Below are 21,793 nucleotides of genomic sequence, written 5' to 3' on the forward strand. Positions count from 1 at the left end.
TTACCGACAGGAAATTATGAGGCATTTATTGCTCGAAGAGAGGGTGAAGATTGAAGAGCATTGGTGCAATGCGGAGGCTTAAGACAATCTAAGTTACTGTTAGGAGGATATAGTACAAATCACTAAAAGGCAAGCATAGGCCTTACAAAAAATAATCTAAGAATTCTAACAGTATTATTACAGAACATTGAAGACTCGACGGTCACATGCAAAAATTGGGCATACAATCGTATGACATCTGCCGGTTGTGTGATCGTTCAGCTGAGCCGGCGGAACACATCTTCTTGAAATGTGACGCAATCTCAAGAAGTGGGCCTAAGTTTTTGGGCTCGCCATGGCCGGAGCATATTCACATTCAAACTCTCAAACCAAGCGAAGGATTAGGCTTGGATGAGGTGCTGTGATGAGGAGATGAGGGCACAAGAGGCTTATAGCCGCAGTACCACCCTCAAAAATTAGCGATCTATCTAGTGCTTTCTTATGGAAGTTTTATAAGCAAATATAAGTTTTGCCGTGTTGAAGGGACTTATATAGATTTTAAGCCGAGAGATTGACGGATGAGAATGAGTTTAGTTACACGTCTCAAGGATTCTGATTGTCTGCCGATTCAAATAAATAACTTTTTTTTTCAATTTATTAAACATTTCGTTTTATTTCGCTTGTTGAGTGCAGTTAAAGTGGGACACAGCTATGAATGAGTTTTATTAAAGTGCTCAATTGTTTATCTCTGAGGGCCCATTTCCGCTCATAAATACAAGTGCAGATACCAAAAATGTTTTTAAGACAAGTAAAAAAACATACTATAAACTAATTACCCTGAACAAAATATGATAGTAGTCTCCAAAGTCATCCCGAAACTCTAACTGGTTAAAGGACATATCAGTCAAAGGTGACTATGATATTGATACTATTGGCCTGAACAAACTCGCTGTGAGTTCTGCCTTCTCGGGATTAAATATAGAAGCAAAACAAGTTGGTCTTGCGCTAAATGAGGCAAAACTAAGTACTTGCTGTCATTCCAGAAAGAATCGGGGCATTCGCACCATGGCAGCAACGTCAACGTCACTGTTGACAAATAAAAATTCGAGACTGTGAAGGATTTCGTCTATTTGGGAACCAGCATTAACAGCAAAAACAACCTCAGCCTAGAAATCAAACGGAGAGTACCTCTTGCCAACAAGTGCTACTTTGGACTGAGTAGGCAATTGAAAATAAAGTAATCTCTCGATGAACAAAAATCGCGTTCTACAAAGTGTCTCATCATACCTATCCTGATGTACGGCTCGGAATCATAGATGGTGTAGAGAGAAGATGAGATGGCTCTTGGAGTGTTAGAGAGAAAAGTTCTTCGGAAGATGTATGGTTCTGTCCATGATGCCGACGGCGAGTACCGGAGGAGGTATAATGATGAGCTTTATGCAGATATGACGAAAGTGCAGCGAATAAAAACCCTCGATGGCTAGATCATGTTATGCGAATGGACAAGGACGCTCCGGCTAAGAAAGTATTTCAGTCGACAACGCAGTTCGGAAACACAGGAACTGAGTTGAGTGAGGCAGATGGAGGAAGATTTGACCTCCCTTGGTGCTCCCAATTGACGTCAGTTATCGCGAAACAGTTATGTGTATATATCTTTTTTCACGGTATGAGGGAATCCTGAATGTAAGCGTAAAGTGTAAAGTGTGAGCATTGGCGTAGTCTTTGTAAGTGGTATGCTAAATGGGGGATATATGTAGAATGTAAACGCAGGCATAATATAAGGGATTGGTTTGCTGTAGGGGGAAATACAAAATGTAAGCGTAGTCTGCACTGTACTTAAACAAAGATTTTGTTCCCAAAAATCGGATAAATAAACCTTACAATTTACTCCAGGAAATAGCCCTTAGTGTGTGGAATTGGTAAGCTCTATGAGAGAATCTAATGTAAGCGTGAGTGCAGTCTCCGTGTAAACGATTCATTATCGATGACTCATCGGTTAAAACTTTGCTATAAACTTGATGACATATCTGTAACCCAGCTATAATAAGTATGCAAGCACACAATAAGCAGCCGATGACTTGGCGATAATAAGTCGATAACCAACCGATAACTCGACAATAATTGTTGGGGTCCAATGAAGCGTGATCCAGATACGGATAGAAATTTAACATGAAAATGCGATAAAAATGTGATCCATATAGATAAATTTGTTGTTGCATTTGCATGTTAAATGTTTATTGGCATCTGGGTAAGTATTCATTGGAACGCTAGGAATAATTCCATAATAAAACAATAAATTGTCGGTATCGATTGTGACAGATAAGAATCCGACGAGGCTCTTCCCAAAGAGCCCAATATTATTTGCGTCTGGTAAAGTTACCTCTTTTGTGGCTAAACGTCAACTCCTGCGAGAGCTCTAGTTAACTTAAAAAAATATGTGTTTTCTGATGAAAATGCATGATTACACATTGAACTTGAAGAGTACTTTGTACTCATGCTGATTAAGATTGAACTATTTGCCTAAGTAACCTCTTTTTCCAAGATATTTTGTTTTTGTTTTTAAAATAACAAATAAAAATATGTTATCGATTTAAACGAAATAATTCTCATAATATGCCCATTTAAGACTACTTGTTGTTGTTGTTGTTGTAGCGATAAGGACACTCCCCGAAGGCCTTGGGAAGTGTTATCGATGTTGATGGTCCTTTTCCGGATTCAGATCCAGTACGTTCCGGTAACAAGCACCATTAAGGTACTAGCCCGACTATCTCTGGAACGAAGGCCATCACGCCCTCCCCTTCGTTATATCAATAAGCAACTTGGAGTCGCCAGAGCCTCCACTGTCAAAGAAACAGGATTCGCCACAGGTTGACAGATGGGTTGGAGAATCTATATATTGCGCTGGCAACCGCTTCAATTAATTTGGTATTTTAGTCGCCTCTTACGACAGACATACAGGCGGGTATATTCTTAGCCCTCTAACCCGCTACTTACGCCACGATTCTAGTGTGGTAACAACAATCTTCACCATGGTAACGAAATCATGTGGAAACTTTTACAACCTTTTGGTATTCTATCCGCGAAAGTAGCCGGATAATTTTTTTCTAAAAGTAGGTGGTTACATCGAAATAACCACACAACAGCTGTTGTTTAGAAAAGGGAAAAACTGAAAAATAAAGAATTGTAAGCGCAAATAAGTAAAGATAATAGTAAAAAAGTGTTGCCTCTTTCTATATATTATATATTTGTTAACTTATGTACTTTCACAGAATAAATTACAATATAACTATGTAAAATCGTATGCATGTATGTACATATATACACATCGTCTCGTTTATTCGTTAACCTCGTATCTACGAGAGACACATTTTCGGTAAAGCCATGGCGGAATCATACAAGGTGGCAGCATGGTGACATACCTACAAACATAAATAAAAATTCCATATACTTTGTTTTTGTAAATTCGATGGACGAATGTCAAAATCGTACTGCGCCGGAAGTTGATGTATCAAATCAAATAAAAAAGCTTATATTCAGCTGTCGCATGCTGCCACTTTGTATCGTTCCGCCATGGATAAAGCGAAGAAACCAACTTTTAAATTTCACCACAGACATTGGTGAGTTCTTCGGTGATGACAGCGTTACCACTTTGGCCAGAATCGCGAATAAAAGAACTGGTAAAGATTTTCGGTTACATAATAATCTGGGTATTATTTTACCGGTAACGCTCAGAATCGGCCCGTTAATGTCTAATTGTAGCCCATGAAGAGGAATCGCGGATAATTACATATGTGTTGTGACGAATATTACCATCGCTAAGTGATACTAGTATCCCTTAAGCGCCAAATACACGAGACGAACATTTCCGCGAACATTCCGGTTATGTCATGTTTCTGCGACCTTTTCTGTCGTGTATGGTGGTGTTTGCCAGTTAGCGCAAATGTTCGCCAAAAATCAAAATATTTTAATTTTTGGCGAACATTTGCGCGAACTGTTCGTGCGTGTATGGCGAAATAGCTCATAATCGTAGTAATTTCTGAACGGAACAGACGTGCGCGGAAAAGTAAAATGGACAATAAAAAATTTCTGAGTGAATTTATTGAAATGTACTAATGTTCAGCCAAAAGTTCGTATGGTGTATGGTCAAAGCTGCGAACAAGATTGCGGAATGTTCGCGGAAATGTTCGTGTCGTGTATTTGGCGCCTTAGCTGATACCACTCGTATGTACGTAAACAAAACAATCATCATACACACATACATACAAGGCAGTGGAGAGATACTCTCAAACGCATGTCATCATCAGCCGAGGTAGTACTCACATATACACACGCATCTAGCTACAAACTACAAATATTCATGTGTATGGCTGGTAACCAAGCATGAAGTTCACGAAATTACTAGACCTAAGGAAAATGGGTGAACGAGGAAACCAAGATCATAAAAGCAGCGCAAGCTGAGGCATGACTACGCAGTTTGATTTAAAATCGCAATTAGTTGTGAAGCAAGTACTTCACAACACACTCAAAGTTGTCCAATAAAGACCATTTTGCATTATTGAATATTGGAGTTATTTATTCAACGATTCGAACGTTAGCAGAAGGTTTGGAATAAGGGAAAATTTACTAAATTCGTTACAGTATGTATATTTACACACCAGTAAAGAATTTTTTGCGTTGCATGAATTGCGGTTCATATTTGCCCACCTAGATCAAAACGGAGATAACTCAAACATCTAAAATTTCTATGTTATGAGTACTTTCGAGAAAAGGCTTTGTTACAAATGAAAATTGCATTGACTCAAATAGGGGAGGCAATCAGTTTTTCGCGTTTTCTGAACATTGCGATTTTTTTAGTTGATCGCTGTTTTATTCTAGGTATTCGATATGTACATTTTCTTCAGAAAACAAAAGCGCATTTCATACCCTTTATTTTGTTTATATTTATGCTTATGCTTAGATTTCATTTATGTATAAACAAAAAGATCTTATAGCTAAAATTCCCAACGTCAATTTTTTTTTATTTTCAGCTTTGTTGTTGTATAAACAATTAATGGTAAATGGCGCAATATATTTTTGTATAGTGAATTTTTGCTCTGAAACTTGTCAGCTTGTTTACATTTGAACATTCTACAAATTGAACAAAACAAAACCCAATAAGATGAGTGAAAGTGGACAGCAGGTAAATATTGTTGCACAATTAAACAAATACCTATGTAGATATGTATGCATAACTGTATGTATGAACATAATGCAATATTTTGGCTTGTAGGTAATTGTGTCGAGAAAATTTAAGAAAATATTGATCATTTCGACAATATTTTTGGGTTGCTCTGCGAATAAAAAAATGAAAGGAAAATTTTTTAGATATTTTTCCGTCACAAAATCAGCTTTAAAAAAGTTAAATACCTACCTTCGAAAATTAAATTAATTTTATTTTTCTCATTTCAAATTACTGGCTAAATCGGGTGTGGTTAGAGTAAACCTCCCGTCAATTAGGGTAGCGTAATACCATATTTATATTTTTTGAATGAAAAGATTAGTGCACTTCTAGTTCGTTCAGTCCATCGAACTAGTTCTTTCGGCTCTTAGTTCGGTCACCTAATTGAACTATTGTTGAACCAATTGAACTAGTGGGGAATATTTAGAATAAGGTGCCACGATTTTCCAACTTTTCTTTTTTTCGAGGGGTGTCGGGGGTCCTAAAAATCACAAAATTATCATCCGCAACTCTAGGAAACTCTTAGTTTATGAAATATAAGCCTTTTAATTTCTAAATTTAGTAAAATTTCAACTTAAGTCCTGCAATTAAAATTCGGGTCGCACATGTCGATAGCGATATCAAAAGACGCGTATTTGCGTCAAGATTCAGAATCCGAAAGCAGAACTACATTTTTTATCTCGTTTAAAAGTTATTCGCGGAAAACCCGTCGGTACCATTGTCGCTTTTTTCGTTGTTGCAATTAAACAAACGAAAACAAATGAAGGTGGTGAATAGTGTTGCCAGCTCCGCAACAATATATTTTTAACTTGATAGAAGATTATAAGGTTGATAAGGTGGTGACACGTCGACATAAATGCAAACAAACATACACTATCAATGTATTTTGTTTTGTAATTCTCTGAATAATTTGAATAATTTGAAATTAATGTATTTAATTGGAACAAGTGCAGAATACCTACATTTGTCAAAAAAAATAAAAAAATAAAAAAAATGGACTTTATAGAGATTTTTATGCTGATTCCAACGGTAATTCTGCGTAGAACACCTTTCTGCATAGGCGGCCTTCGGCCACGCTTATAAAAAATAACCCTGGGCTACGCCATGCTAAGTCCGGGTGTGTGGTATAACCGCCACGGTGATGTCCTTCTGCGTAGTTCAATTATTAAAAGTGTTTTACAAAAACAAAATATATTAATAGCGTATGTTTGTTTGCATTTATGTCGACGTGCCACCACCTGATAATGTTCTACCAAGATAAAAAGATATTGTTGCGGAGCTGGCAACACTATTCACCACCGTCATTTGTTTAATTGCAACAACGAAAAAAGCGACAATAGTACCGACGGGTTTTCCGCGAATAACTATTAAACGAGATAAAAAATGTAGTTTCTGCTTTCGGATTCTGAATCTTGACGCAAATACGCGTCTTTTGATACCGCTATCGACATGTGCGACCCGAATTTTAAGTGCAGGACTTAAGTTGAAATTTTACTAAATTTGGAAATTAAAAAGCTTATATTTCATAAACTAAGAGTTTCCTAGAGTTACGGATGATAATTTTGTGATTTTTAGGACCCCCTCTACCCCTACAAATCAGCAAAAGTTTGAAAATCGTGGCACCTTATATAAAATCCAACCCGAACTAGTTCAATAGTTCAATTCGGAAGTCAAATCTACTCACTGCCTGATTTAAACATCATATATGTATGCCGCCAGCAGCACTTATAGAAATTCGGCAGTACTTGCATTTCATTTTGTTTTCTTCACGCCTTTCTTTAAAGTGCTTTCATATTTCACTTCGCTTTGACATATGGAACAAATCACTATGTATTAAGCACACATTTTTCTAGTTAAATTTATGAAAGCAAAATGGAAACACTTACTATTATTAAATTGTAAAACTTCACAAAATTACGATATGGTGGTAAACATCGTGAAATTCGAGCAGCTGTTTTAATTTTGACAAAGAAGTGAGTTGCCATACATGTTGAAATTTTAATTTGCAAAGTTGCCACATAAAAGTTTAGTTCACTTTAAGGAACGAACTTGCCAACTAGTTCAATTAAAAGATCTAGTTCTTTCGTTCTTTAGTTCAATAGATACCCCAAGCCTAATACATACCTATGAGTACATATTGCCAGCTAATAAATAGACTCGTGATATTCATTAAAAACATTAATTTGTTACTCAAATCGTCGTCCTTAGTAGATACAGTTTAATGTTCTGTGTACCGAGTAATATTTTTGTCGTTAGAGTGAACGCATAAACCCTAACCATAAAAATAGTATGTACGAATACATAGGTATATCATATTCTCTCACTACTAACTGGTATTCGTCCTCCTTTAGCGGTAAAGACACCCACCGACACTCACCTGTTTTGTGCAAAGCCATTTTTAACTTTTTTCTATGTAGATTTATATGGAACTATTTGAGCTTAAGGGTTGGGAAACATTTGAACTTCTTCGTTAAATCAAGCGAACTAATGAAATAAACCAGTTCATTTGGTTGGTTGAGATGATCGAAGTAGAATCTGCCTGTGAACACGGTGACATGAATAAGTTTGCGATATCTTGTTCCTTGGCCCCCAACTACCATTGGTATTTCAAATGAGCGAAATACAATAAGATCTCAATAATGGTTTCATACATATTGACGAGAACGCAGTTAAACTGTTGAATAAATAACTCCAATATTCAATAATGCAAAATCGTCTTTATTAGACTACTTTGAGAGTACTTCACAATAACACTTATACTTCACAACCAATAGCGTGCTTAAATCAAAACTGATTAGTCATGCCTTAGCTTGCTTTATGCTCTCGGTTTCCTCGTTCACCCATTTCTCCTAAGATCTAGTAATTTCGCGAACTTCATGCTTGGTTACCAGCCATATACATGTATATTTGCAGTTTGTAGCCATATGCGTGTGTATATGTGAGTACTACTGCGGCTGATGATTACATGTGTTTGTGAGCATCTCTCCGTTGCTTTGTATGTATGTGTTTAAATGATGATTGATTTGCTTACGTACACAAGAGTGGCAGCTTGCTTTATTGTTGTTGTGTCATTATTTAAAAAATTCGCTACAGTATGTTCTGCCATTTCCGTTTCCTTGCGCCAACCCTCCTGCTTTATTTAGGCCCCAAGAGCTTTATTAAATGGCGCTATACTGTTATGACCATACGCCCTGTACTCAAGCTGCCACGAGGTCTTAAGCTTTGTTGCAGTTGCTAGCGCTCTATTTTTGGCCATAATGTATGCAAGTGGGATGTGAAAATGTAATGTAATGATCTCTGAATGATCCATCAGAGAGCTGATTGTTGATAGACATCTGCCGCTTATTATGACTGAAATGTCATCTGTATACGCAGTGAGTTTGACTAGTCATCTGGCCACAGCATCGGTGCTAATACCTCAGCCTGCGGCGTTCCTCTGTTTATAGATTTTGTGGCTTCACATAGACCCCATTACGACACGATCATTTTGCAGCTTAACATGGAGCCAGTCTAATTTGTTAAGGCATAATGTCAGATATATCCGATCTTGTTTTCGAAGGAATTCTTAAACATTTTTGGTAAAGCACCCTTATCTACATATGAAAACAATGAAACTACATATCTGAAACTTGATTGACGTTAACTCATTTGATTGGAATAACTTGTGCACTGTCACCATTCTACTTCAATGAAATTGAGCTCAAATATGTTTGCACGTTTGAGTATATATACCTATGTATGTATGTTAAATAAATTGCTATATATATAAATAAATATGCATGAAAATATGTGCCCGGTGTAATCGACTCTCATGTGTCTAATACATGTGACATTTACAATACGACTTAATATAATAGGAATTGTCGAGGAATGGCTTCAATGGCGTCAAACTACCTACACAAAAACACATAAAGAAGCCCTTAAACGCAATTTTCATATCAGAGCCATGAAAAAGTTCATGTAGCTCATTCTGTACTTTTTCGTAATGAAACTTTGTGTTGTTTGAAGGACAATTAGGGCATGTGCATAATGTATATGTACTATATATGCATCTGTGTACTAGTTGAAATCGCTTTTAAAATGCAATTTACCTAATCATGTTCATTAAGTAAGTGAATAAGTGAATGAATTATGTACAAATATGACATTGAAAATTATCACTTTAAAGTCAATATTTGATAAACTTTATTGGCCATAGGTGAATTGTTCATGCACTGAAAGAAAAAGACTGGTAAAATCAACTGAAATACGGGTCAATTCAACCGAAATTTCTGTATATTTTTATCCATGGCAACAAGTTGTTGAATCAACTGCGCGCAAATCGTTGATTCGTAATTGACCGTTTTACATACCAACCTAATAAAAACGCATTGCGTTTGCGTAGCGCACGCATATAAACGCCTTTTTTGCCCGAACCGAAATAGGCATGCGTTGCGACAATAGGTGTTTTTTTTTTTAAGCGAGCTTGAAAAAAACGCTTCAACTAGCTAAACAGTTTCATTATGCCAAAACCATACAGATGGTGGAGGTTTATCAGCTAATTGTTACTTTTTTCGCTGCTATGACATTTATACTTCTAGCGCAGTATGTTTTTGACACTCAACCAGAGAATTACAAAAACAAAATACATGAAATGCGTGTGTTTGTTTGTATGTATGTCACCCTGCCGCCACGCTGTTATTTGTTATTTTTGCTTATCTGCACATTCGTATGTTCATTTCATTCGCTCGTTCACAATAGTGCTCTATTTTTGAATACGCAACACTATCAATCAGGTCGACAATTACCTAAGCGGTTTCAACTGAAAGCTCTTAGCCAACTCAACTCGATTACTTTTTATTGTTGCTTTCCATGCAATTCTGTAAGCTAGCTAGTGTTTTAATTGTATTTGTTAGCAACGAAATACAGCTAATGTAAAACATGTGTGCAAACGTCAAACCGAAATGTCACGCAGAACAAAAATTGGAAATCGAGTGGTTTTTACGCAGCAAATTCAATTTCGGTTTCTCTCATACAAGTTGTATGTGCTTGAGACATTTTTGACAGAAAATTACTTGCGTGCGTTTATATGAGGTTGGCATGTTAGTAGTCAAAAAAAAGTTGTTTCATTATACTTTACCCATAGTTTTGTTAAATTAACAATTACTGTCGCTCTAAGAATACCAATCAAAAATGTTAATATGAAACTGATAAATTAACAGGTTTAATGTTAAGATGAGACTAACAGCGAAAGCCGTAGACATGACAGAGAATTTTGTTCATTCGAAATAACCAGCGTAAACTGTTAAATTAACAGAGTTTATTGTCGAAATGACACTACCAGTAAAATCTATTGAAATAACAGATATTTCTGTTTTTTCTAGATTAATAGCGTAAACGTTTACATCAACAGAGTTTTCTGTTCATATGACATTAATACCTGTGGAAAAAATAAAAGCCGGAAAAATATATGTATATTTAAACTTGCGTAGTTTTTTTTATTTGTATAAATTACACATTAGTACGTTTCATTTCTAATGACTTTATTTCTATATTTAGTGATATTAATTAAAATAATAATAGCTTAAATCTGAATTCAAATAAAACTTGTCCCGAAGTATCATCAACAGTTTTTTACGAAAGTATGTTGCCATATATATACGTAAATATGTGAATACATAAATACGCATCATTGCTACAAATATATTTGCTACATACATATTGACACACGCGTTAGTACATGCTCTAGCGAACCACATTGTCGTCGGTTTCAAGTACTTTATTTCAACTTTTTCTTCAAAAATTTTCACCATATTGTTATATTATAATTATAGTTATATTTGTGTGCGCACATTTGATATAAAATGTTTCCATTTTCTTTGAATTAAAAACAAAAATCGGACAAATAAGTACATATGTATTTATGTACCGAACTTCAATAGGGCGTACATCAAATATGCTGGCACGCATTAAACATTATACACTTTTATTAAACGCACTTTCACCAAATTTTGTTTTTTATAATTTATTAAATTTATAGTTTTGAACTTCGCCGCGCGCCATTTCACTTTTCAAATAGAAATGAAAATAGTAGTCACGAAACTGATTCTCAATTCTTTCAGTTGCAGCTCATTCTCAGTTTCTTCTCTGGCATGTAGAGTTGCCACACTTGATTGTTTCGAAGAAAACATGTAGTATAAATTTTTGACATAATATTTTAAATAGAGAACTTGTAATTTATAGAAAAGTAAAGAATCAAATCGCGGGAAGGTAATTCACCACTGGAGTAACTTTACATGTCATTCGGCAAGTTTAATTCTCGTAACACTTTATTTTGAAACGATTCCAAAACAACTCAAACTTTTATGCTGTCGGCAACATCAACATTAAAAAAGGATGTTTTTATTTCTTATTAGATTCGTTCGCATGAGTGAAAATTCGTAAAAACTTTAACAAAATGTTACTAACTTTGGAAAATCTTGTTCGTTCAAACAAAACTTTTGCAACAAGAGGGCGCATTTTTGCATTTTGCTTGGAGGAGAAGTTGCAAAATTGTACCCGATAAATAGATAACAGAAATAGATAAGCAAAACATCTTTTACAAAGGCCTAAAGGGCTACGACGAGCTCCCATTGGAAATTAAAAATTGCAATGAAATCTTAGTTTTTAAGGCAAAATTTAATGAATTTTGTAAGACTATATAAAAGATAGAATAGTACTATTTGTATCTTGAATTAGGCTTTAAGCCATAATAAATAAATAAATAGGTATCCCGGTATCGCATAATTTTTGCAGTGTTATGCGTAGTAAATTCAAAAAAGGGATTTTTCGTTTTGTATTGATAACTGAAAAACCAGTTTTTTGTTATTTTCCGAATTTGTGTGTTTTTTCGATTTGGTGGTTTTCTTATTTTGGTGTTTTTTTAACAAGTGGCACCATCATCATAAGTACAAAGTAGAGAGCGCAGTGGGCGTAAAATTCTCTTTTCTCTTTGCTCATACACACTAACTGTTGTTTGCTGTTGAAATGACCAGTGAGATCAGTTGTGTTAACAGAAAAATCAGTTAGATTGTTTAGGAATCTGTCAATTTTACAGAATTTTGTTAACTTAAGAGCAACAATTTCTCTTCTGTTGAAATGACTAAACTAATTTGTTCGCCTGACAAAGAACTCGGTCGAATTAACCATAATTCGATCAATATCACGAAATCTCCGTTAAGTCAAGAACAACAGAACCGATTTGTTGATTTTACTTGCACCATTTCTTTCAGTGTGTGTTCATACTGGCATATGTGTATATACATACATAGGGATGTATTTCCTGTAATCAAAACCAATTTTGAATCATAGGTAGAAGTTTCAGTTGTTAAATTAAACACGAATATATCAGTCTCATACTTGTTTAAAATATACCAAGTTATTACTAGTCCCTTTAAGTGTAGATAATACCTACACATATGTGAGATGTCAAACAAAAAATTTATGTTGGATTTTCCCATGTCTGAAAACTGCAGATTTTCCATTCTATAATTTTATTTATAATACAATCTTATTCAGTTATCAGTTATAATTGTGAACTAGTGTACTTTTTCTAACTAATTTGGTGATTACCTATAGGGTTCTCTTGTGCTACGTGCTTGCGTCGGTGAATTTACGGCGTTTTGACTTTGTTCATGTTATCACTATTTACATATGAATAATTTTTTGCTTGTGTTTTTGTACTTACTGTTAAAAATTTTCCATTCAAATTGAGATTTAGCTATTATTTTAAATGGAAAAATATTTGTGACGTATTTTCGTCTGCAGTAATTACAAAATAATGATGAAAACTATGATGATGAGGGTAATGATGCTGATTATAATGCGTGAAGGCCGCGGCACAATGAAATTTTTCATATAGATGCGTTTAACACAAGCTTATGCATTCCAGTAACATCGCCACAATCAACCATGATGTTGGGTTTATAAATATGAAGGAACTTCAGACTTGGCAATTGAAATTTATTTCGCCTTGCCTATTCACATGCAAAATACTCCCAAGCACTATTATAAGCATTCTCCCTTTACAACAAAAATACTTGCGAACGTATTTTGCGTCGTATTCATTTGTTATATTGCAGTTTTTAATTGCGAAAAATGTTAGAAAAGTTACCAACGAGTATGAAAAATAATTTCATTTGCAAAATGTGCCAGCACCCTTAGCCGAAGCAAATATCAAATTCTTCTTCTTATGCTTTCCTTGCAACAAAATTTGGGAGTTGGCTACTTTTCCATGTCAGTGGCGCCAGTGTCGCTCAATCTACCGTTCTTCATAAAAATACATACAATCTACTGATAATGCATAAGATTGAGTAAAATGCATCAATATGAAAAATTGCTTAAGTGACGGGGCTTTAAAGAACGCCTCATACCTTTCATGAATGGAGCTAAACAATAATCGTATGAAATTTGGAAAATTTATAAAACTTGAACAATCAGCTGTGTAGGACTTATATATTTGACCGATATTGGCGATTTTTTTGGACAACAATGAATGACTTATATGAACGCATCCTATGAAATTTCAAGCTTCTAGCTTTGAAAATGGGAAAGAAATGGCGAAAAACCTTTTATCTGAACACTCAGTTGCATGCGATATACATATATGACCGATCTTAATAACTCTTTCAGAATACAATTCATGCCATATACGTACACATCCTGTGAAATTTCAAGCTTCTAGCTTTAAAAATGAGAGCGAAACGGCGAAAAACCACATAAGTATCTGAACAATCGATTGCATACGATATACATATGACCCGATCTTAATCCTATGAAAGCTTCCAGCTTTGAAAATGAGAAAGAAATCGCAGAAAGCCTCGTTTCTGAAGAATCGGGATGTGATACATGTCGTATGGCATATTGTATGGAAAAAAAAACTTCAGGTGTACATCCAGTTTCTGAATCTATGGGTTATACTGAGTAATATTGTCCATGGGACCATTAATCTGAAATGAATTTCGAGCCTTCCTAATTTGGTTAGGAAATATATTTGTTTTTACAAATTTTTATACTCAGTTGAGCAGAGCTCACAGAGTATATTAAGTTTGATTGGATAACGGTTGGTTGTACATATATAAAGGAATAGAGATAGATATAGACTTCCATATATCAAAATAATCAGGATCGAAAAAAAATTTGATTGAGCCATGTCCGTCCGTCCGTCCGATATCACGATAACTTGAGTAAATTTTGAGGTATCTTGATGAAATTTGGTATGTAGGTTCCTGAGCACTCATCTCAGATCGCTATTTAAAATGAACGATATCGGACTATAACCACGCCCACTTTTTCGTTATCGAAAATTTCGAAAAACCGAAAAAATGCGATAATTCATTACAAAAGACAGATAAAGCGACGAAACTTGGTAGATGAGTTGAGCTTATGACGCAGAATAGAAAATTAGTAAAATTTTGGACAATGGGCGTGGCACCACCCACTTTTAAAAGAAGATAATTTAAAACTTTTGCAAGCTGTAATTTGGCAGTCGTTGAAGATATCATGATCAAATTTGGCAGGAACGTTACTCCTATTACTATATGTACGCTTAATAAAAATTAGCAAAATCGGAGAAGGACCACACCCACTTTAAAAAAAAAAATTTTTTAAAGTAAAATTTTAACAAAAAATTTAATATCTTTACAGTATATAAATAATTATGTCAACATTCAACTCCAGTAATGATATGGTGCAACAAAATACAAAAATAAAAGAAAATTTCAAAATGGGCATGGCTCCGCCCTTTTTCGTTTAATTTGTCTAGGATACTTTTAACGCCATAAGTCGAACAAAAATTAACCAATCCTTTTGAAATTTGGTAGGAGCATAGATTTTATGACGTTAACTGTTTTCTGTTTTTATACACAGTCGTCCCTCAGTCCTTCCGCATGGCAGTTAACGCGATGACTTGAGCAAAAATCGACATATCTTTAATGAACTTAGTTCACGTGCTTACTTGAACTCACTTTATCTTGGTATGAAAAATGAAAGAAATCCGACTATGACCACGCCCACTTTTTCGATATCGAAAATTACGAAAAATGAAAAAAATGCCATAATTCTATACCAAATACGAAAAAAGGGATGAAACATGGTAAGGTACTTGGATTGTTTTATTGACGCAAAATATAACTTTAGAAAAAACTTTATAAAATGGTTGTGACACCTACCATATTAAGTAGAAGAAAATGAAAAACTTCTGCAGGGCGAAATAAAAAACCCTTAAAATCTTGGCTGGTATTACATATATAAATAAATTAGCGGTATCCAACAAATGATGTTCTGGGTCACCCTGGTCCACATTTTGGTCGATATCTGGAAAACGCCTTCACATATACAACAACCACCTCTCCCTTTTAAAACTCTCATTAGTACCTTTAATATGATACCCATATCGTACAAACTCATTCTAGAGTCAACCCTGGTCCACCTTTATGGCGATATCCCGAAAAGGGGTCCACCTATAGAACTAAGCCCCACGCCCTTTGAAATACTCATTAACACCTTTCATTTGATACCCATATCGTACAAACATATTCTAAAGTCACCCCTGGTCCACCTTTATGGCGATATCTCGAAAAGGCGAACACCTATAGAACTAAGGCCCACTCCCTTTTAAAATACTCATTAACTCCTTTCGTTTGATACTCATATTACACAAACGAATTCTAGAGTCACCCCTGGCCCACCTTTATGGAGATATCTCGAAACGGCGTCCACCTATGGAACTAAGGATTACTCCCTTTTAAAATACTCATTAACACCTTTCTTTTGATACCCATATTGTACAAACAAATTCTAGGGTCACCCCTGATCCACCTTTATGGCGATATCTCGAAACGGCGTCCACCTATAGCACTAAGACCCACTCCCTTTTAAAATACTCATTAACACCTTTCGTTTGATGCCCATATTGTACAAACAAATTCTAGGGTCACCCCTGGTCCACCTTTATGGCGATATCTCGAAACGGCGTCCACCTATGGAACTAAGGATTACTCCCTTTTAAAATACTCATTAACACCTTTCTTTTGATACCCATATTGTACAAACAAATTCTAGGGTCACCCCTGGTCCACCTTTATGGCGATATCTCGAAACGGCGTCCACCTATGGAACTAAGGATTACTCCCTTTTAAAATACTCATTAACACCTTTCATTTGATACCCATATCGTACAAACGCATTCTAGATTCACCCCTGGTCCACCTTTATGGCGATATCTCGAAACGGCGTCCACCTATGGAACTAAGGATTACTCCCTTTTAAAATACTCATTAACACCTTTCATTTGATACCCATATCGTACAAACACATTCTAGAGTCACCCCTGGTCCACCTTTATGGCGATATTTCGAAACGGCGTCCACCTATAGAACTAAGGCCCACTCCCTATTAAAATACTCATTAACACCATTCGTTTGATGCCCATATTGTACAAACAAATTCTAGGGTCACTCCTGGTCCACCTTTATGGAGATATCTCGAAACGGCGTCCACCTATGGAACTAAGGATTACTCCCTTTTAAAATACTCATTAACACCTTTCTTTTGATACCCATATTGTACAAACAAATTCTAGGGTCACCCCTGGTCCACCTTTATGGCGATATCTCGAAACGGCGTCCACCTATGGAACTAAGGATTACTCCCTTTTAAAATACTCATTAACACCTTTCATTTGATACCCATATCGTACAAACGCATTCTAGATTCACCCCTGGTCCACCTTTATGGCGATATCTCGATACAGCGTCCCCCTATGGAATTAAGGATTACTCCCTTTTAAAATACTCATTAACACCTTTCATTTGATACCCATATCGTACAAACGCATTCTAGAGTCAACCCTGATCCACCTTTATGTCTATATCCCTAAATGGCGTCCACCTATACAACTATGGCCCACTCCCTCATAAAATACACTGTAATACCTTTCATTTGATACATATGTCATACAAACACATTCCAGGGTTAACTCGGTTCATTTTCCTACATGGTTATTTTCCCTTATGTTGTCACCATAGCTCTCAACTGAGTATGTAATGTTCGGTTACACCCGATTTAACCTTCCTTACTTGTTATTATTATTTTTGTTAGAAAATATTTTTGGCTATTTAAAAATCGAATTTGCAATATGATAAAGTAAAATATTCGTCGATTTTTGGAACAAATTCGTCGATTTTACCCAAAAAGAAGAAATAAAATCCGAAAATAGTAGAAAGCGCCCTATAGCGACGAGTATTTTATTCCATATTTTTAAATACCAAAATATGTTCTAAGAAAAATAATAATAACAAGTAAGGAAGGTTAAGTTCGGGTGTAACCGAACATTACATACTCAGTTGAGAGCTATGGTGACAACATAAGGGAAAATAACCATGTAGACAAATGAACCGAGGGAAACCCTGGAATGTGTTTGTATGACATGCGTATCAAATGAAAGGCATTAAAGAGTATTTTAAAAGGGCGTGGACCTAAGTTCTATAGATGGACGCCTTTTCGAGATATCGCCGTAAAGATGGACCAGGGGTGACTCTAGAATGCGTTTGTACGATATGGGTATCAAATGAAAGGTATTAATGAGTATTTTAAAAAGGCGTGGACCTAAGTTCTATAGATGGACGCCTTTTCGAGATATCGCCGTAAAGATGGACCAGGGGTGACTCTAGAATGCGTTTGTACGATATGGATATCAAATGAAAGGTGTTAATGAGCATTTTAAAAGGGAGTAATCCTTAGTTCCATAGGTGGACGCCGTTTCGAGATATCGCCATAAAGGTGGACCAGGGGTGACCCTAGAATTTGTTTGCACAATATGGGCATCAAACGAAAGGTGTTAATGAGTATTTTAAAAGGGAGTGGGCCTTAGTTCTATAGGTGGACGCCGTTTCGAGATATCACCATAAAGGTGGGCCAGGGGTGACTCTAGAATTCGTTTGTGCAATATGGGTATCAAACGAAAGGAGTTAATGAGTATTTTAAGAGGGAGTGGGCCTTAGTTCTATTGGTGGACGCATTTTCGAGGTATCGCCATAAAGATGGACCAGGGGTGACTCTAGAATGCGTTTGTGCGATATGGATATCAAATGAAAGGTGTTAATGAGTATTTTAAGAGGGAGTGGGCCTTTCTGGACCAGGGGTGACTCTAGACTTTGTTTGTACGATATGGGTATCAAATGAAAGGTGTTAATGAGTATTTTTAAAAGGGAGTGGACCTTCGTTCTATAGGTGTTCGCCTTTTCGAAATATCGCCATAAAGGTGGGCCAGGGGTGACTCTAGAATGAGTTTGTACGATATGGGTATCAAATTAAAGGTATTAATGAGAGTTTTAAAAGGGAGTGGTGGTAGTTGTATATGTGAAGGCGGTTTCCAGATATCGCCCAAAATGTGGACCAGGGTGACCCAGAACATCATCTGTTGGATACCGCTAATTTATTTATATATGTAATACCTGCCAAGATTTTAAGGGTTTTTTATTTCGCCCTGCAGAACTTTTTCATTTTCTTCTACTTAATATGGTAGGTGTCACAACCATTTTATAAAGTTTTTTCTAAAGTTATATTTCGCGTCAATAAAACAATCCAATTACCTTACCATGTTTCATCCCCTTTTTCGTATTTGGTATAGAATTATGGCATTTTTTCATTTTTCGTAATTTTCGATATCGAAAAAGTGGGCGTGGTCATAGTCGGATTTCGTTCATTTTTCATACCAAGATAAAGTGAGTTCAGATAAGTACGTGAACTGAGTTTAGTAAAGATATATCGATTTTTGCTCAAGTTATCGTGTTAACGGCCATGCGGAAGGACAGACGGACGACTGTGTATAAAAACTGGGCGTGGCATCAACCGATTTCGCCAATTTTCACAGAAAACAGTTAACGCCATAAAATCTATGCCCCTACCAAATTTCAAAAGGATTGGTTAATTTTTGTTCGACTTATGGCGTTAAAAGTATCCTAGACAAATTAAATGAAAAAGGGCGGAGCCACGCCCATTTTTAAATTTTCTTTTATTTTTGTATTTTATTGCACCATATCATTTCTGGAGTTGAATATTGACATAATTTACTTATATACTGTAAAGATATTAAATTTTTTGTTAAAATTTTACTTTAAAAAATTTTTTTTTTTAAAAGTGGGCGTGGTCCTTCTCCGATTTTGCTAATTTTTATTAAGCGTACATATAGTAATAAGAGTAACGTTCCTGCCAAATTTCATCATGATATCTTCAACGACTGCCAAATTACAGCTTGCAAAAGTTTTAAATTACCTTCTTTTAAAAGTGGGCGGTGCCACGCCCATTGTCCAAAATTTTACTAATTTTCTATTTTGCGTCATAAGTTCAACTCATATACCAAGTTTCGTCGCTTTATTGGTCTTTTGTAATGAATTATCGCACTTTTTCTGTTTTTCGAAATTTTCGATATCGAAAAAGTGGGCGTGGTTATAGTCCGATATCGTTCATTTTAAATAGCGATCTGAGATGAGTGCTCAGGAACCTACATACCAAATTTCATCAAGATACCTCAAAATTTACTCAAGTTATCGTGTTAACGGGCGGACGGACGGACGGACGGACGGACATGGCTCAATCAAATTTTTTTTCGATCCTGATTATTTTGATATATGGAAGTCTATATCTATCTCGATTCCTTTATATATGTACAACCAACCGTTATCCAATCAAACTTAATATACTCTGTGAGCTCTGCTCAACTGAGTATAAAAATTTCTAAAAAAAGAGAGACTATAAACTACAAATATACATGTACATATACGGCTGGTAACCCAGCATGAAGTTCGCGAAGTTACTAGACCTTAGGAGAAATGGGTGTATGAGACAACAGAGAGTATAAAAGCTGCGAAAGCTGAGTAGTCAGGAATCAGTTTTGATTTACGCACGCTGTTGGTTGTGAAGTATAATTGTTATTGTGAAGTACTCTCAAAGTAGTTTAATAAAGACCATTTTGTATTATTGAATATTGGAGTTATTTATTCAACAGTTTAGCGATTCTAACGTTAGCAGAAGGTATGAAATAAGCGGAATTTCGCTAAATTCGTTACAATATCAAGAAATATCAATATGGTGATACACCTTCGAGGAGAGTTTGACCGACCGTTCCCTTTAATTTGAAATGCGCTACTTCTAACTTCCTTTTTTTCAAAATTGGTTTTCTATCTCAAAACGTATTCGGTCCCAGTATTTTATCATACACTGTGCGTCTATTATCGCTTTAATTTGTTCCTATTGTGTAAGTACATACACATGTATGTATGTTATCAAATATTTAGATTAAAACTTTTTAATAATATTTGCTCTAGTTAAGTACAACTTATTTTTATAAAATTTAATGCGCAGTTCTTTAGGAATATTTATCCCCCGACAAAAGTGCTTTTGTTCTGTATATTCTTTTTTTAGATCAAAAAGTTTAAACCAGGGTGGATCATAGATAAGTTACTGTGACTGGCGTAGGTTTCATATAGCAATTGAAAAGATGGTTGGTGGGGACACAATGCATGCGAGACATACATTACGTATGTATGTCGGGGTTGACTCTGGAAAATTGAGAATTTAAACTGGTACAGTATCCAGAACGAAGTTGGCCCAGGGTAACTCGTGCCGGCCTTCGTAGTCTGCTTTCTTCTTCTGTAAGGGTAGGATAGTGTATATTAATAACGAGCACGAGCTAGCGAAGGCGTTTACCGATTCTGTATGGATTTTTCTAAGGGGCTCCTTATACTTATTTGGATCAAACGGCTGTGTTGGCAGCTACCGGATCTCATCTCAATGCCTACGGAGATGTTTCCTTATCCCTCTTGGAGGCGGGGCTAGATCAAGCTTGTTTGCTAGGGTGTCCCGGTTTGTGACAATTTAGCAAAAATTGCCCGCCTTTGAAGATGAGATCGTTATCGAACGTTACCCTTAAGATCTTTGGGCGACTGATAGTCGGTAGCGTAACACCGTAGACGTGAACGTCCAATAATTGCGTCATCTGTTTCTTGCGCCTCGTAAACAGAGTGAGCGTGGATTTGGTTGGTGATATCACCAGGTCACACGAACTAAAGAAAGCAGAAAAACTGGAGATATAGCTGTTTGTTCTAGAAACGTATTCGTATATTGCAGGGTTAGGTCCTTTTGCTGATGGGTGGCTATGCGAAGATTCGCAGTGTGATGAGGGAGGAGCAGGACGGTTTCCAATTTTTTCGCTTCTGGTGATATCGATCGATATGACTTACCTTCGTTAGCTGCTTTAGTAGTGGAATTACCTTGCCATTTTCCATTGTTCGGGTATCGCAAAGAACTTCAACGTATGGCTATACCGTCCGGGCCTATTGAGGTAGAGGTCTTTGCTTTTTTAATGACTTCTTCAACCCCTGTGGCGGTTATGGTAATGGCTGACATGTCGTGTTTGTAATTATATGAAAATCTGTTTGCACGACGTCTAGCCTTGTCTACTGAATGAAGGATGCATTACAAATGTCCAGTAGAAAGCGCTCGCGCATTTCTTCGAGTCCAACAGAGTTTTATCGACCGTTGACCACAATTTACAGACACTCGCAGAGAGGTTACAGC

The 21,793-nt window shown here is 36.1% G+C and overlaps 2 long non-coding RNA genes across 6 annotated transcripts in view; both read right to left on the reverse strand.

The window, feature by feature from the left end:
• The window catches only part of LOC137243556 (uncharacterized), a 47,873-nt gene that overhangs the window by 16,010 nt on the left and 10,070 nt on the right, over positions 1-21,793 (reverse strand). The gene's annotated exons all lie outside the window — the stretch shown is intronic.
• LOC137243557 (uncharacterized) lies at positions 4,994-7,082 on the reverse strand. Of its 2 annotated transcripts, XR_010950552.1 has the most exons (4): positions 6,882-7,082; positions 5,390-5,577; positions 5,189-5,309; positions 4,994-5,106 (listed from the first exon to the last, which is right to left on the reverse strand). It is a non-coding gene; the product is annotated as an uncharacterized lncRNA (long non-coding RNA). The 2 variants fall into 2 exon arrangements; XR_010950551.1 differs by having other exon boundaries at positions 4,998-5,309.

Source organism: Eurosta solidaginis, chromosome 3, assembly GCF_040869045.1.
Source record: "Eurosta solidaginis isolate ZX-2024a chromosome 3, ASM4086904v1, whole genome shotgun sequence".
NCBI lineage: Eukaryota > Metazoa > Arthropoda > Insecta > Diptera > Tephritidae > Eurosta > Eurosta solidaginis.